We start from the raw sequence: 19,386 nt of genomic DNA on the forward strand, positions 1-19,386 counted from the left end.
TAAAAACCTATTTGTTTCGTTTCCGAACAGTGGTTTGACTTCAGTGTTTTCCTCGGTCATCCATAAGTAAACTACATTGTTTCAACGGTGCGCCTCGCGTTCTGACCTCTATCGCAGAGGGGGCAAGAGAACACGTGAGGTGTTGGGAACGGAGGGGAGTGACGACCTTCACGTCGACGGTGGCATTGGGCAGAACGTCGCTAAAATTTGGTGCCAATGTGACATTTTGAAGTTACCTTTCCCTTCACATCAATCTCTGGGCTCGAAACTTATTCTGGAACGCGTCGACATCCTGCGTCGCCGAGGCCGAGGATGTCATGGCAGGGCTCCACGTTTTCTGCGTCATTACAGGGGAAGATTCTAACCGCCTTTCAGACAAATTTCACGCTTCTGAGTTGTAATGGAGGAAAATGACAGCCTTTAATTCTTTCGTACAGTGCAGAAATGTCCTGTATCACGTAGCGTTCTGCAAAATTTGGCCACGGAATTTCACTTCTGCTCTTCAAGAGCCTGCTTGCATTTGCGTTGCAGCAGTCGAGCTATTTATCATCTTTGGTTATGGGTGACTGACGCCTTTTTTTCACTCTTGAAACACATCATTGCCAGTTTTCCTCCTAAAAGTATTCCACAGTAAATCTTTGTTGGCCTATAACTCTCCCACGATCTGGAGATCTTGGTATCTCTTAATGTCGTTCTGGCTAACAATGAACAACGAATGTGTCACCGCTCCTACAATTGCGTTAACCGTCGCTTCGGCGCTTCTGTTATCACTGTTTGGACATATGCATACTTTCCTGTCTCATACCGTCAATAACACCACCTAATTAGACATTATGAGTGACACATATTATTCTAGATCTTTTACAGCGTGAACGAGAACTCCGCCGAGAAACTTGAAAATGTGGCAGTATGGAGCGCAACGAGGAAAATGTAAACAGGGGCTTTAAAATGCATACTTTAAGAGCTATAAGCTTTTTTTCGCGACAGTACTGTCACACATATCCATTATCTTGCAGTGTCCGTGCCATCCACACTTTTGGAAGCGCTGGAACGCACGAAAAAAGGTACTAAACTTACACGTAGGATCTAAACAGAATACTGTAAGAGGTATGAGCACCTGCTCAGTGGAAGAGAAGTGTTTCCTGGTAGCAAAGATGAAGAAGTGCTTATAGCTAGTAAAGTAGCATTTTTAGGGCCCATGTTCACTATAATTTTTGCTTATTTTCGTCCTTACTACCACTTCTCGGGCACTGAAAAACATAGAGCTTTCAGTGGAAGAGATTTGTCTCACAGTAGCGAAGATGAACAAGCATGCATAGCTCCTAAGGTATGCATTTTAAACCCATGCTCACTAGACGTTTTGCTTGTTTTGTCCCAAACTACCACCTACAAAAGTTTACCGGTGGAGTTCTGGTTCACAATGTGTGTTACATGAAAGTGCAGTATATTCATTCTACTCAGCAAATGCAGTCACCATCAGTGTGTCCCCTCTTTACGCAATGTCACTGCAACTCAACACTAAAACTGAATACTTTAGTTGACGATATGAAAAAATAATAGTTGTCCTCAGACAATGATATATCTCTCAGAGTATACTGATGCAATAGAACCCTCTTAAAACTACAAGAAAATCTATCTTTAGCATGCATTCACTTCTATTCAGGTGCTCGGTAGTCAGAAAAATCTATCAGACACCTCTGAAGACAGCAGATAAACGGAAAAAAAGGACCTCACGCTCTCGTTAATTTAAATGTGTTCATTATTTTCTGTTGTATCAAGAATCTTTCTTCATTTCTTTCATATGTGTTAACCATCGACGCCATGTGATCCAATAACGATAAGTGTTAGGTTTCATGTGTTAATGATTTTGACTTGGTTTTTAATAATCACGAATTTAACTAACGACTCTAAAGTTTATTTTCACTCCTGAAACGCTTGTGAAATTCATGTCAAAAATGTGATTGCTTACGTGCCTCGATATTAAATTTCCAATCTGCTCTAATTCATGCACAAACTTAACTCCGAACTCTGCCTTCAGTTGGTTAATGCGAGGCAGAACTGCCATCATCATAACTTCTTTTTATCTGGAATCAGCATAAACGTTTTACAGCTCCTTACATGCTTTACAGCTCGGAAGTTAAGTGCTGTGGAGACTATGAGACTCTTTGCATCATATCAAGTTACGTTCGACATGACTAGAAAGCGCATTTGAATCTCAAGTTTCGTGTGGATAGCTATTAGGCTATCAGATGGGCCACTCGTGCTCATATCATTTGATATACTTAAAACAGACATCAGTTATACGTTCACAGAATCGGATTCGTGAACTTAATTTTCACTCAGGTATTCGCTTATGTCCCACATCTTTCCGTTGCACATTGTAAGGATTCACTACTCCTGAATATATTTCTCAAATGTGGTCAGATGGCTGTTCAAATTGTTTTTGGGTCAAAATTTTGTCAACAAAGGGACAGATATTCAGGGCATTTTTGAAGACGTGCTTTAAAATGTTCTCAGATCATTACAAAGAAAAATGGTTCAAATGGCTCGGGGTACTATGGGACTTAACTTCTGAGGTCATCAGTCCCCTAGAACTTAGAATTACTTAAACCTAACTAACCTATGGACATCACACACATCCATGCCCGAGGAAGGATTCGAACCTGCGACCGTAGCGGTCACGCGGTTCCAGACTGTAGCGCCTAGAACCGCTCGGCCACCACGGCCGGCCATTACAAAGAAAGTAAGGTGCTTACTAGGTAATTCAGCAGTCATATCTGAAGACGTCTCGAATGGCGAGGGATAAGCTTTCTCCTTCGAGTACCACCGAAAAAATAACTTTTCTTTTTCAATCTAATCTACATATTAAATACAACTGTACGTCTAAATAGGAAAACATCAAACCAAGATATTGTGAAATACTGTCATGTTACGTACTTGTTTAGAAAATTAATTACTTATACTAATAAAATTTATAATTACTTTCCCAGACCCTATTTAAAAATGACACTATTTAGTAGCATTGCAGTACGTTATACAAGTATGTTTCACAATTTGACGAAATGTCATTATGTCCTTGCATGGTTCAGTTGCATTACCATAATGAGGCGTCTAATTGAGTCATCATAGTGGCTCATTGTTATAAACTGCTGCTCGGATCCAACAAAGTTTCTGCGCATCACACTTCACGAAAATGATGCTACGAAGTATTTGCGCGTTATGGAATCCTCTAAGTAGCTCTCTTTTAAAAACTGACATCTCCGCCCGACCATGCCATGAAGACCCAAAGGTATTGACCGGCTGCTGTGCCATCCTCATCCCTCATGCGTCACTGGATGCGGATGTGTAGGGGTATGTGGCCACCGACCACTCTCCCGGCCGTATGTCAGTTTACGAGACCGGAGCCGCTACTTGTCGGTCAAGTAGCTCCTCAGTTTGCCTCATAACAGCTGAGTGCATCGCGCATGCTAACAGCGCTCGGCAGACTTGACGGGATCTGGCGTTACCACTGCTGCAAGGCCGTTGGCAAGTATCGCTTTGTTGTTGTCCAGAATAATATGTGGTGGGTATTGTTATGAAACAAAGTGTTATACCAAAACTGGATAATTCCCACTAAGTCCTTAAATTATGACGACGGTTCAATCCTGCGTCCGGCCATCCTGATTTAGGTTTTCCGTGATTTCCCTAAATCGCTCCAGGCAAATGCCGGGATGGTTCCTTTGAAAGGGCACGGCCGACTTCCTTCCCCGTCCTTCCTAATCCTATAAGACCGATGACCTCGCTGTTTGGTCTCTTCCCTCAAACAATCCAATCCAATCCTTAAATTGCGCTCAAACAATATTACTTATCGCACCAGGTAATTTGAAAATTTGAAATACCTACAATTTTTATGACATTGCAATTTGCCTACAGTTGTAAACGAATATCTTAATCGATCGTATACACAAATATCGTGCACACACACACACACGCACACACACACACACACACACACACACACACAGATACATAAGCGCTCTCAAAAGAGAGAGAGAGAGAGAATATTTTCTGTTACGTATCTGAATACAGCATAGTGTTTTATTGATTTTCGGATGTAATGTGTATTTGATTAAAGTACCAATTTAATATACTTTTAACTCATGATGCAACACACCAACGTTTGTGTTACCAGTATCTGGTAAGAGCGCAGGTAAAAGTAAATACAATTACTTATTTCGGCGGTCTCCGTTTTGTCGGTGTTGTGTTTGTATAAGTAGAGCTTTATTCGACGGTCGCTATTCGTCGTTAGCACATCGGCGGTACACTGGGCATTGGCTCTAGAGGCAACTTTCTCCGGGCTCTAAATTATGCAGGACCGATTACCTGTGGCGCCTCGCCCGAAGGGCGCCCATTGAGGCGTAAACCGATCGAAAGGCGGGAGTGCGTTGTTTGCTTGTTGCTGAGCAACCTCGCAACTTCTTACACGTCCCAAGGAACTTATAATCCAGGCGACCCGGACTGCGCGACAAACCTTCGCATTACGTCAGAGGTGCCGTAATGGAGGCGAGCTACTCGAAGCACTTTGGTGAACAAAGTTTATAGGAGCAGGCAAACGCATACACTTCACATGAGACATACTAGGATGACGAAGCATTCTGTCGCGTCGTTCTTTGCACAAAGCTCTCTAACGACTTCGTCATCGACTCGACGTCTCAGTCTAACTTTGCTTTCTTACCTCTTTCTTCTTCATTCAGAAATAATGATGGTGCTCCAAAATAAATAAGACCATTCTTAGAAATACAATTTTAGCGTTTGAATTACTACATGATATATGTTTTATTACAGTGTAACAAAGGAGGGGGGACATTCAGATATGGGCTTTTAAACAAAAACAAATATTACAGACGTAATTCATGACAAATATAAGTAGATTTGTCTTATAAATAATCAAAAACTTCTGTACGGGACGACTTACTCCAGGTACAATCTGGTTCACATTCTGTTGAATTACTCGGCACCCTCTACGAAGAGATACAGATAGGCAGCATATTTCACAATGTAAAGGCAAGAGACGAGTTTAATGAGAAAGTAGGAATAGAATGGAAGATGGATTCTTCAGTAGGACGATACCAGAAGTCATAGACGCCAAACGCTTGCAGAATTCGCTGAGACGTGTAATATATATTTCCTTGAAATCAACGGTTAGACTTAAGATCTGAAGAGCAATCGATGGAAATAAATATGAAATTAACTATATTATGTCGTGCATTAAAGAAATTTTGTTTCTAGCAAATCGTGAAAGAAATAATGGAAGACAGCTATGGTTTTTAAGAACCTTTCCGGAACAAGCCATCCGACTAACAGATGTTCAAATGTGTGTGAATTGCTAGGGCACCAAACTACTAAGGTCATCTGTCCCTAGTGTTACACGCTACTTAAATTAACTTACACTAACTTACGCTAAGGACAACACAACACCCATGCCCGAGGGAGGACTCGAACCACCGACGGGGGCAGACTCACGAACCGTGGCAAGACGCCCCAGAACGCGGGGGCTACCAAGCGGCGGCTCCGAATAACACCTTTCCATGTACTGAAAATTTAACGGGGGAATTACTTTATTTTAAACATCTAAATACGCGTGAACAATGCATAACTGAGACTCATTGCATTATTGCCATTGAACTGGATGCGCTATTGGCGGTGAGAAAGAGGAAAACGTACTTTTTTAAAGTGAGGAACACGCTTCCTAACCGCGTATGCATGTTCTATAAAACAAAATTAATTTTATATTGGAACTATATTTTATTTTCATTAGTTATTTATTTATTTTTATTGTTTTCAACTGGTGCAAAAAATGATGTGATGTTTAAGGTTATACCCACTGTACCACAGCCCCAAGATGAAGGGCGTAATTGCGTAATGTTTATATGATTGAATTTTTTTTCATATAAAAAAGTTTTATAGTTGAGAGCGCAGTTTACACTATACAATTAAAACATGATTAGTTTCGCTTGCGTATAGCAACCATCTTCAGAAAGTATTGTTTATGCATTGAGAAACATAATCATTAGCAACAGTCGTGCAGTGGCATGCATTCGTAACATGAACCATCAAGACTAAGACACTATACTGTTAAAAGCATCATAGAGAGCGAATCAGGTTGTAAACTATACTCTCAAAAGATGCAAGTAAGAAACAAGGAAAAAGGCCAGCAGCATAGGGGAGAAACTGCATGAAATGCCCATTATATGCAATTGTACGGCAGATATTATAGTGAGACGAATACATACAACGGTAACACGAGTTGTTAGCTGTGCCACAGTCCGGCTTACATGTGACAGTTGTTGTTAGCGCAACATACATTTTTACCACAATAATAACTGCTGCACAATTTTTACTTATGAAGCTGCTCTCTTTCCTTCTTTATCACCTGCACTTTGAGAGAGTACAGTTTAAAACCTGGCTCGTTCTCTATGACACTTATATCCTAGTCTCCTTGGTCCATACGAATGCACGTCAATGTATGACTGTTGCTAATGATGGTATTTTTCAGCCCATATTCAACACTTTTCTTGCGATTTTAACTATCTGAAGATTGTTGTCGTGCGCAAGCGAAATCAGTCATTATGTTTCAGCTGTATAATGTAAACTACGAACTAGACCGTAAAACATTTTTGTTTTGTTTTAAAATACCCTTTTCAATAAACTATGTTGTGTCCTCTGTATCCTGTCTGAGAATGTCAGGCCTTACTAGAGGATTTTTGATTATTAGCCTACTGAGATTTTTTCATTAACTCGAATGAATTAGCATTTTGTTGGTAGACCATTATTATAGTCTGTATTGTTTCAATATCAATATGTAGAAGAGTTACTTTGTTTCCATTTTTTAGCCTTTGTTGTAGAACACTATCACATTTATACTTTCATTAGTCTTTTCTTTCGCCTTAGGAGTTACGAAATATTTTTGGCAGGTGTTGGTAGTTTCTATAATAAATTTTACAACGTCCTTACTTTATAGTAAATCTCGAAAAAGCACCAGAACTGCTGTCACTCTTTCAGAAAAACTTTCTGCAAAGAGGATAGCGGATTGTGCTTCGTTTTACCGCATCCTAAAAAAGCTGGTCACCACTGGAAGCGTACAGCCGAAATAAATAATGAGTTGATACATGAGGAATCTTAAATATATAATGTCAACGGCTCGGTAACCATATCAACACTCAAAGTTCACTGCGTAGCATAAATTTCAGTAGTTTGGAAGAAAACGCCTTTTGCATGTTGTACATTACGTTTCTTGTATTTATCGTGTGCTCCCAGACGTGACTTGCCTTAATTACAAGGCGTGTGTCCTGAAATATTACATGACTTTTTTCACGTGCACATAAAGGTTATCGCTTGGATTTATGGGTTTTAGTATTAAAACAGTTCGTTGAAGTTTTTATAGTAAATGGAAAAGTACTTGTGGATCAGCGTCTAATTCATTATTGCTAAACCAAAAAGCTTTTTCTCAAGTAGCAAACTGAATGTGGAGCATGCTAAAGGCGTTTTTCTTTTGAACTAAACATTTAGCAGCTAACTGAGAGAGTAATTAGTTTACCTGTTGAGCAAGACGTAAAATTAAAATAACAATTTGATGTACAGAGTCGAAGCTCTTCTCGTGAATTTACGACATTAATATCTGAGAAAGATGCAAAGATCATGATAAACTGGATTCTGAGTTAAAATGTACTACACAACTGTCTAATACCGGAGCATCATCAGAATGAGATGCTTCAGTATGAGTTGTCAGATTAGAAGCAAACTGAGTAGGAATTTCCTTGAGTTGCGTAACTATGTTGGTGCACAAATTAATGGTGTAAGGAGCGAGTCGCGAGCTGTTACAGAAATTGTGCATGATATCCCATCGCTTGATTCTAGTGTAGGTGATACTTAAAACATTACTAGTCAGTTTAAAAGGATATAGAGGATGCAGCTCATAACACCCCATCGCCTAACAGTGTATCATACGGGATGGAGGCAGCTATTACGCTTTCATTTGTGCGTTTAGTGTAAAGCCTGCTAATGCATAGGCAGTTCCAAATCTTCCCACCTGATCAAAAGAGCGCACACCCATTCGTTTTCATAAAACCCTTTAGGGCAGTTTGTCCACGAGCTCAGAGGGCCATAGACACGGGTTGACGGGTAGATGCCGTGTTTCTTGACTTCCGCAATGCGTTCGATACAGTTCCCCACAGTCGTTTAATGAAGACATTAAGGGCATATGGACTATCAGACCAATTGTGTGATTGGATTGAAGAGTTCCTAGATAACAGAACGCAGCATGTCATTCTCAATGGAGAGAAGTCTTCCGAAGTAAGAGTGATTTCTGGTGTGCCGCAGGGGAGTGTCATAGGACCGTTGCTATTCACAATATACATAAATGTCATTGTGGATGACATCGGAAGTTCACTGAGGCTTTTTGCAGATGATGCTGTGGTGTATCGAGAGGTTGTAACAATGGAAAATTCTACTGAAATGCAGGAGGATCTGCAGCGAATTGACACATGGTGCAGGGAATGGCAATTGAATCTCAATGTAGACAGGTGTAATGAGCTGCGAATACATAGAAAGATAGATCCCTTATCATTTAGCTACAATATAGCAGGTCAGCAACTGGAAGCAGTAAATTCCATAAATTATCTGGGAGTACGCATTAGGAGTGATTTAAAATGGAATTATCATATAAAGTCGATCGCCAGTAAAGCAGATGCCGGACTGAAATTCATTGGATGAATCCTAAGGAAATGCAATCCGAAAACAAAGGAACTAGGTTACAGTACGCTTGTTCGCCCACTACTTGAATACTGCTCAGCAGTGTGGGATCCGTACCAGATAGGGTTGATAGAGGAGATAGAGAAGATCCAACGGAGAGCAGCGCGCTTCGTTACAGGATCATTTCGTAATCGCGAAAGCGTTACGGAGATGATAGATAAACTCCAGTGGAAGACTGCAGGAGAGACGCTCAGTAGCTCGGTACGGGCTTTTGTTAAAGTTTCAAGAACATACCTTCACCGAAGAGTCAAGCAGTATGTTGCTCCCTCCTACGTATATCTCGCGAAGAGACCATGAGGATAAAATCAGAGAGATTACAGCCCACACAGAGGCATACCGACAGTCCTTCTTTCCACGAACAATATGAGACTGGAATAGAAGGGAGAACCGATAGAGGTACTCATGGTACCCTCCGCCACACACCGCCAGGTGGCTTGCGGAGTATGGATGTAGATGTAGATGTAGATGTACCTCAGACATGACCTGAGCAGCAAAAAACTACAGCTCACTACAGGATTTATGAAGGGCTAAAGAAAACACCGAGGGTTTACAGTCAGATGAACAGTTTTTAAAGGCGTCCTAGTCCCAATAGTTGCCTGCCTGTGTACAGGAGAGGCTTAGGCAAGAAGCAAAGTCCATCCATAGCAAGCAAAATAGTTGACATAAATACTTCGAAAAATATTTGAAACCACTAGGGACCGCTGAAAGCCACTGGACAAAATTTGACCGTAATCCGAAGCAGCAACTGGTGTTATGCTTTTCAGTATTCCTGTTTTACGTGTTCCTGTGTCTTGATCACGGAGGGATGCGACATTAGCACTTGCGCCAGTAAAACAGCAAATGTTCCCTCTGAGGACACCCCCCCCCATCCCCTCCCCACCCTTCTACAAAAACCTCTGTGTCACGCGTCCACATTTATTGAGAACTATCTGATAATAATCTGCTTCGCAGGAGTTTTAGTTCCTTGTCAGTAGTTTCATAAATGTAACAATGTACAAAAAAACTGTAGTGAAAGACCTCTTCGTTACGTTTCTTTCCACTGTATCACAATAGCACGACAGCTAATTTCATTGTCCATAATTGCTACGGTCACATCGTCTGACTGAGGTGCGTTGAACCGTCTTTCTTGCTTACCTGTTGGTCTCTTGACAGCTCGAACTATTATTTTGTAGTTATTTTGAACCATTTTCTCGATCTGATTTTTGAACATACGCACCAATTCATTATGTTTGTGTAGGAAGCGTTGTAAGTCCAGAATTATAATTCGATGCAATCCAGTGATGCTCAAAGAGCGCTGACCGGCTTCATCATCTTCGTTTACAACAAAGTAAACTTGTAAAAACTTCGGCGTGTCTTTTGGAAACGATAGCAATGACCCAAATTTGTGACACACTTCTCCTTGGATTGCAAACACCGGATTAAATTTTTTCTCCTACGTTACTGTTGTTGCTCCAAATGATGGCATTTGGAGGCATGCGCTATAGGGTCCTACGTTTTTCAAAAAGTCCTTCGTTATAGTGTTTCGCCTTTCACATATTCGTAGAATTCAGGTGGAGGTAATTATAGTGCTACCAGTGTTACAATTTAAGAAGCATATACTTGTGTTTCTCCTTCAAATTTTTTCGCCTTACAACATTTACACAGTTTATCCATTCTCCCGATTGCTATGCTTGGATGTTCATTATATTTCATAGCTGAATCGTAAAAAAATGTCTCATTTTTAAGACAGTCACGTCGTTGCCTCTTGTGCATCCAGCATGTGAAGATGTCTTCAATGACTGTGCCGCGACCTGATTTCCTAAGCGAAGGTCATTTATCACTTCTGTATTCTGTTCATCACTTTTATTGTTATCTCATCATTTTCCTATTTTTCTATATATGATTGCTTTCTTATCCTCCGATCTCCGTTCTGCCTCCCTAATATTATCACGAGAAAAATTGTGTCATGAAATTTTAACCCTGGATAGATGATACCAGTAGGAACCAAAATTACTAATGTTGTGTAGGTCGACAACACACCATTTTTAAATTTAAATTACGGAAACGTGGCGCCAGGCGTTTCGATTGCCCGTGTTATTGCCCTGTTGCCGTTTGTTGGTTGATGAACAGCGCTATGATTGACGGAGCGCGTGGCGCCAAGTTTCCCTAGTTTAAAAACGGTGCGTTGTCGACCTACACAACACTAGTAATTTTGTTCCTACTGGCGTCGGCTATCCAAGATTAAAATTTCGTGACAATCAGTAGCAGCCTTTACTGCTTCTGATCAAGTTCAAATTTCATCGAATGCTTTCGAATGGTCTCTAGTGTTTCCACCTTGACAACCAGAGCAAAAATTGCGGTCGCACTACACTCCAAAAGGATGAGATCATGTTCAGTAGGGTTTCTAGCCCACGACTTCCCTACAGAAGGATTGAAACTTCAGCAGTACAAGGATCGTCAAGAGTCTTTCTTGTGAACTACAAACTGTCGTTTTCGACCTATAATGTGTGGGAATCAACGCCCCAAAGAGAGCTGTTTCATTGAAGCCCTTTAAGTCATCCCCTGAGACCTTTAGACCTTTTCGTGTCAATTTCAAGCAGCGATGTGACTGAAATATTTTCGTCGGCCACTCATACGAAAACCACGTGATATGAAAGCTAGGCGAACCCTTTCCGACCTCCATTCAGAGGCACCTAAAGAAGGGGTGCAATGTGGATAAGAGGCGCTGTGACGACCATCCCATAGTATGACACTTCCACGGAGGTCTTGGACAGTATTGTAGTGAAATTTTGTGCCAGTGGGTTATCATTATCCCACTATATACGTCAAATGAACTTCTGAGCTCTGGTCGCGTTTTCGCATGTGTCACCACATTGCTCTCTGAAGTATCGTCGACCCCGAGAGTGACGTCACAGGGCGTCACGTTTTGCACCATTGCAGAGCAAGTGCGTTGGCCCCTTAGGACCAAATATCAAACCCATTCCTCAGAGTGGGAGACAATAAAGTGGTTGCGAAAAGCGATCCTTTACTTCTGTTGACACTGTAGAATAAATGATTGTAATAACAGCTGTGTAGCGTCGCCGGTAGGGCCTCTGGTTAACAGTACGAAAGGAAATCAGAATCGGAGATGCCATCACGCTGGCTACAATGCGAGTACGGATATTAGCGGAATAATAATAGTCTTAATTGGTGGAATTCTAACTTAAAAAAATTAAGGTCATTCGAATGTAAATTCACCAGGGCAATAATCAAGTGAAAACCCACGCTGGCAAAACGAATTGGCACATTTTGAATCCTACGGTTTATGTGGTTGCATTTGCAGAAGACGGTTGATCCATTACCTCAAATTAAACAAACTGTAAATGATCCCAATATGCACTTACATGTCAGTTGCAGGATTGGATGAGTGCAACGATGCCAGTTCCAGTAACCTGTTGCGATACAAACATGGAACAGATATTTAAGATAAGTTGTATACTGATGTTAACATGTGTAAACAGCAACTTGAAGTCTAGTTCAGGTTACTGATAATTCTGTGGTGAGAAACGTACCACCCAAAACTGTACTAGATACTGACTACTGCCATCGTAATGTCCCCTGATTTATTCAGTAGTATTAAAGAAATGACGAAATTTCCTACCTTGCCAGTTAATAGCACTCAAATTGTCAGTGCGAGCAGCATAATGTCATGGTGCACACACAAGTACTTGTAATCATAGGAAATGGAGACATTAAATGCACTTCTTTAATTGTAGAACGTGTAATCGTGAAATACGTCCTTGGTATTGAAATTTTACAGGACAGGGAAGCAAAATTATATCTCTTTAATGGCACGTGTTACCTATGCGTTGTTGGAGAGAATATTAAAATAGATTTATTGAAAACTAAAGCCAGATTTGGTAGGAAATGTCAAGACCTGTAGGTCACCTTTGTTAAGAGTTTTGTATATCGGCTGTCAGCAATCGTACTAGTGATAGGCTGTAGAAATACAAGTATCTTAATTTGCAGCAACAAGCTCAACTGGTCAAAGATGTTTCAAATTACTCTGAGCACTATGGGACTTAACTTCTGAGGTCATCAGTCCCCTAGAACGTAGAACTACTTCAATCTAACTAGCCTAAGGACATCACACATATCCATGGCCGAGGCAGGATTCGAACCTGCGACCGTAGCGGTCGCGCGGTTCCAGACTGTAGCGCCTAGAACCGCTCGGCCGCCCGGCCGACCTGAACTGGTCAATTTATTAGTGAATTATACTGATGTATTTGTAGGGAAACCGGGCATCGTATGAGATAATGAATATCTTATTGAGGTAAATCTTCACAAAACCTGTTGTCCTAAGTCCTACCCTATGCTGTAATCAAAGCAAGATATGCTTAGTAAAGACACACGTAAACGGCTACCCCAGAAGATTACTGAGCAATCGTTAACGCTGTGCAGTGCTCACTATTAGCCATGGATAAACCTAGTGACAATTCAAGTATGTAGCTCCATTTAAAATCATTAGGATACCACATGAAGGAAGATGTGTATTAGATTCCCTGACCGAAATGAGATTAAAGGGTTGGACCCTCACCAGGACTTAAAGGAATAGGTATAGCAATTTTAAGTTTTCTACACATTCAGGTTTTTATAAATACATAGGATCTCTGAGTTATACATCAGGTCGTTTGCTAATATGGGCATTGACAAAACACCTAATTATATGATTTACGCAACGAAGTACACAGATACAAGGAAGCCACAGTAATAAATACGATCTTTACTCATGTGCACTTTGATTGTATAAGACACGTGTGTTCTGTACTTGTTTCGCATGAAGTTCGAGGGGTATTCAGAAACAAAACTTATCTTCTCTCAATTAAATAACCACACATAAAAATAGTTAAGCTCTGAAACAGTGTAAATGAGTGACTAGTTAATCTCCTCCATGTCTGCTGTATTTGGCTGTACATGCCCTATATGGTATTGATTAACCCCACAGAATAAAATTGTTTTAACAATACTTCCGGTATAAACAGGAATGTGCTATTAACACCTGCGTCAATACTGATAATTGACTGTAGTTCACTGAGCTACGGACATTAATAATATTATGAAGTGCTAGTTGGTAGAATGCTCAAATTAACAACATATTCATGTTTTCAGTGACAAACGCACAAATGACTGCTGAGACAAAGGGCTGTACATTTTACTATGTACATTTTCGTATAGTTTTCAGAGTCAGACGTATCTTCCATAAGACAGTGTTCCCACTCAGATGTCAGTGCTGTGAAGACAAACTAACCATATATAGTGACACAGTATAATAGCTGTGCTCAATGAGAAATCATTGGCACACAATGAAAGAAATATTTCTGCCACCTTGATGGTTATAACACTTAAAAGGAATGTACAGCTGTAACGCAGAATAAGTGCACACTTACAGACTCTTCGTAATTCTATATACGTATCTACGTATGATAAATTAAAACTTTTGTGGACGAAAGGCTTACAATTCACATCTGTGGATATTCATAAGCTTAAGGGTAGTAATATTAGACCTACGTGGACTTTGAACAATCCCCTTTGGAACTGATACTAATTTGTAACTGTTATTAATTTTTCACTCATTCTTCAGTTAAGTCTCTTTTTTATGGTATATGAAATTAGTTTTCCCATTCTGATACAGGTATAGTAGATGCAGAGGCATATACTTTTGAAAAAATAATCAGTGATGTCCTGATCCTTCAGTGAACAAAATACGTTTATTATGGTGCGCTTGTCTGCAAGGTTCTGGCCAGAATGTGACTTCAAAATGACTCTGAGTACTATGGGACTTAACATCTGAGGTCATCAGTCCCCTAGAACTTAGAACTACTTAAACCTAACTAACCTAAGGACATCACACACATCCGTGCCCGAGGCAGGATTCGAAGCTGCGACCGCAGCGGTCGCGCGGTTCCAGACTGTAGCGCCTAGAACCGCTCGGCCACACCGGACGGCCAAAATGTCACTCTCTTACAAACAAATGTATGTGACCATTTTGGATTAAAGTTCTTATTTACTATGAAACATGGAAATACAATGTATATATTTTTGGTTATACTTAGAATCTTAAAAAACTATGATCTGTAGGGAGAATATTAAAACGTCTCTATACAAAAAACGAGGAATGCAAAGCGGTGGTACTAGTATTTAAGTTTTGCAAAGTGAACCGTTAAGACGATCCTACGAGTGTTGCTATCAAGTGCTGACATGGGAGCCAGTCTTGTGCATAAGTAAACTGTGATTTCTCACGCACCATATTGAAGTTTATAGTAAGATGTATTTAAGTCCGTGATGCAGTTAGAGACGTCAACTCCAGACGAGGTTGATGAACTGGTTTCGTCAGCAAGCGAACGCAAGGTCACTGTGAGTGAACAATAAACGACCACTGTATCCGAGCTTGCTGTAAGCGACATTATTGTCCGTGCTGCGCCTGACGGTTGATGCTGAATGCTTGGTACGTAACAATATTGGCTTAAAACGTGCATCACCGGTTCTTAAACTGAGCCTTGTCATGACACTCATCAGGTGCACGTAGTGGAGATTAAAATTCATACATTCCCCTATGAAATGTACTACACGTAGTGAAAAATAAATAATAATGCAATTCAATATACAAAATGTACAGGTCGATAGACAGTGAACAGACATGGGACTGTTAAAGAACAGAATACTGAGTCCCCCATAACACAATGGAGCTACACTACTGGCCATTAAAATTGCTACACCAAGAGGAAATGCAGATGATAAACGGGTATTCATTGGACAAACATATTATACTAGAACTGACTTGTGATTACATTTTCACGCAATTTGGGTGCATAGATCCTGAGAAATCAGGCCATAATAACGGCTTTGATACGCCTGGGCTTTGAGTCAAACAGAGCTAGGATGGCGTATACAGGTACAGCTGCCCATGCAGCTTCAACACGATACCACATTTCATCAAGAGTAGTGACTGGCGTAATGTGACGACACAGTTGCTCGGCCACCATTGAGCAGACGTTTTCAATTGGTGAGAGATCTGTAGAATGTGCTGGCCAGGGCAGCAGTCGAACGTTTTCTGTATCCAGAAATGTCCGTACAGGACCTGCAACATACAGTCTTGCATTATCCTGCTGAAATGTAGGGTTTCACAGTGATCGAATGAAGGGTATAGCCACGGGTCGTAACACATCTGAAATGTAACGTCCACTGTTCAAAGTGCCGTCAATGAGAACAAGAGGTGACCGATACGTGTAACCAATGGCACCTCATACCATCACTCCGGATGATAAGCCAGTATGGCGATGACGAATACACGCTTCCAATGTGCGTTCACCGCGATGTCGCCAAACACGGATGCGACCGTAAAGATGCTGTAAACAGAACCTGTAGCAATTTTAATGGCCAGTAGTGTATTTAAAGCAGCGAGACAGTTAATACAGTGTTATTGAATTTGTGTTCTGTATTATATTTCAAACCCTTGTCCAGTATACTTTGTTCGTCCCTAACGAGTACTATTCGTAAGTCAGCCAAGTTTTCTGTTCTTTTATAAAATTGAAATGGGGGTGTTTGTGTTTGCGGTGAACTTTTTGTAGAATATTGCACTTTTATAATTTTATGTAATAATTAACAGTTTTTGTATGTAATTATGTAAATGTTATAAATATGTTAATGATGTTTTTTATATATTAGAAAAACTTAATGTAAGTCTTATGTTGGGAGTTACTGATTGTTCAGCCGTTCCATGTAGACTGTACCTGAACAGCTGCCTGGCGTTTCCTTGAAATGGACCCATACTATTCTCAGGCTAGTGACCACCTCGCACTTTATCTTCCTGGTTGTCCGGATCCCTAATCTTCTGCAACGGGTCCTATGACCATCAGACATTACTTCTCTCCTACCTGGGGTCAAGTTAACCTTATCTCAAAACAGAAGTATTTGTTCGGCAGCTACAGTTCAAAACGTTCAGACCTCTCAAACTAATTGTCCTAAGCCGCATAAATACTAGCATGTGTTTCTATTTTCCATATATTAACAGTAATTCATGATTCCTGTAAATTGTGAACTCCTCTTCCACGAAGCGAATGAACGTTTTTTTCTTTTTACATTACACATACACGTAATGATCTAACGAACTGTATACAAGTCAGTTATTTGCTGTCATGCGAAACATCTTGATCGCAACTGTATGCTCACTGCTTATGGATAAAATTTAAAATCCGTTGGGTGCTGTATTCGCCGAGAGCTCTGTACTTTAACTAATATTGTGTGAGGCATACGAGCTTTATCTAACAGCCATACAGATATACTGGCTTTCAAGAATATTGAGATATATATGTGAAATAATTTACAAACTTGATGTGGCGAGCACCTCCTGATAAATTCTATTTCTAATAATGAATGATATTAGCGCCTGAAGGCTCCGTCTCTTTTATTGGCTCACGTTTCCCCGGATATCAACTGAATAAAAGATCTTAAACATGATCTGGAACTTTGATAAGCCAATGCATCCGCTAGCAATATTCTGTGATATTTAATAACCTATCGTAGAGTTGGTCAGATCTGTAACTAATTAATGAGGTAAATACCATGCCGCGGAAGGACACTAATGGTAATGTTTGTTGTGCAAAGCCACATTCGAACGACACCCAATAATGTTCAGTCGGATAAACTCCCTCAGCACGAACACTATATAATTAGCTCCAATAACTGAGTGAGTGATGTATACTGTGCCTTGCCAGAGTACTGGTAATAGGTGAGGTGAATAACATGTAATTCAATGGTTAAAGATAGGTTACACTAATGAACACTGCCCTCACAATTCGAGGGTGCTGTATACCATATCTTTTGATAAAAATATAAAGATGAAATTTTGAGCCTGACTGAATGGTTCTTGAGAGACATGATAATATTTATGTCAAGTTATATTCCTACTTGCGGAGTGCCACGTGAAAATTACTAACATTATCTCTGTTAACATACTTGCGAGATTACGCCAATTATATTGAATGAAAAGCTTAAAATTATTTCCTCTGGTTGTACGTATGAATAAGCAAAGTAATGGGAAAAAAATATCTGCACCGTACTGATACAGTTCCAATCTTTGCTCTCCGATAATTCTAATTATTGTGTCTGAGGAAGGTGCGAGATTATATTGTTGCCTTCTACTAGTCGTGGCCTTGACACAATACGAATGTAAATTTAATAATTGGACCTTTATATTTCAAACTTATTCTCATTTTGTACTACGACAAATCTCATAGTCAGCCTGTTCCGGTTAAATAATGCAATTGTATTCTGGCAATTTAAATTAAGTTGAAACCTATTTGTTTCGGGACGCCCCGATTAAGCGCCATATTCACTCTGGCGTTAGTTCTTAAAAAGACGAGCCTGCATCAAAATTCAAGGTCCGATTAACCTTTTACCAAAGTGATATCATTTGTGTGAACATTGTACGTGGTCATTTGGCACAATGCGCGCATTTTGGTCTGAAGCTCGATTTTATTCATTTTGTCAAGTCATTTAAGGTAAAAGTAATCAGCATTTACAACAATTTCATTTACAAGTGAGAATAGTTGCACGTAGACCTTTTTTGTCGCATCTGGAGTGGATTCTTTTGCTTGAGACTTTACGACATTTATAATCTGGGCAATTAACCAAGTTTTACAACAGGGAGTACATCAATGCGTCCTTAAAAATTATAGTATACCACTTGATCTACAATGCGAGAGACATTTTATGGATTTCTGTAGTATATACTTGCAAGTTGCTTCCGTGCAAATCCACAGGATTGTTTATATCCATCGGACGACATGCCTGGCAAAGTGTAAGCCAAGGAACAATATGTTAGTGGCATAGAACGGTAGTAATTGACAGGTTGGAGAGTATTAATTATCACCACCGTCATCATATGCAACTGTGTGCCAGACCAGGCCTGCAACCCTAGTGCTCTGTACTATAAATACACTCTGTAGTTCAGATCTCCTATACAGTTTTGTAGGTTGGTATTACTTTTCCATTTCAATAAATTAATTGAGATTTCTTTCGAGTACTATGTTTGGTATTAGGAATTGCAAGGCTGTGTGGTTTATCACTGGTAGCGTCATCACTTGATAACAGCCACCATCAAATACCGTTTCTTATTGCCAGTTACTTATGTAGTAAAGTAAACGCCAAAATAGGCTGTGGGAGAAACCGTGCGCTATTGATATCTCAGGACGAAATTTACGCATTAATACTGTTGGAAGCATAAAGCTCTGTAATCACCCGAAAATGTGGAAATGTCTTGTTCGCTGTTAGAGTGTTTAACTATTGTCTTCCGGCTCACAATTTATAGTGTTACACAAGGCGGATGGTAGATATTTGGTTTATTCCAAGTTGAATATTGTCAGAGCACTCAGTTTTTGAGTATTTATTGGAAAATTCCTACGTCCCTCAAAGAGGCCTTTCTTATACATACTCGCGGTGCTTCGACACACTTTATCAAATAATACGAGGGAGATCCTGCCTATTCAAAAGGCAACCTCTGTTCGTCTCCACACAAAAAAATCTACGGTTTAAACTCACAAAGTAGCTTGTAGAACTGAATTACATGTTCGGAGCGAA

General features: G+C 40.1%; 1 protein-coding gene across 1 annotated transcript in view; it reads left to right on the forward strand.

The window, feature by feature from the left end:
* The window catches only part of LOC124776730 (immunoglobulin superfamily member 21-like), a 933,147-nt gene that overhangs the window by 619,248 nt on the left and 294,513 nt on the right, over window positions 1-19,386 (forward strand). The window lies entirely within an intron of this gene.

The sequence above is a fragment of the Schistocerca piceifrons genome, chromosome 1 (genome assembly GCF_021461385.2).
Source record: "Schistocerca piceifrons isolate TAMUIC-IGC-003096 chromosome 1, iqSchPice1.1, whole genome shotgun sequence".
NCBI classification, from domain to species: domain Eukaryota; kingdom Metazoa; phylum Arthropoda; class Insecta; order Orthoptera; family Acrididae; genus Schistocerca; species Schistocerca piceifrons.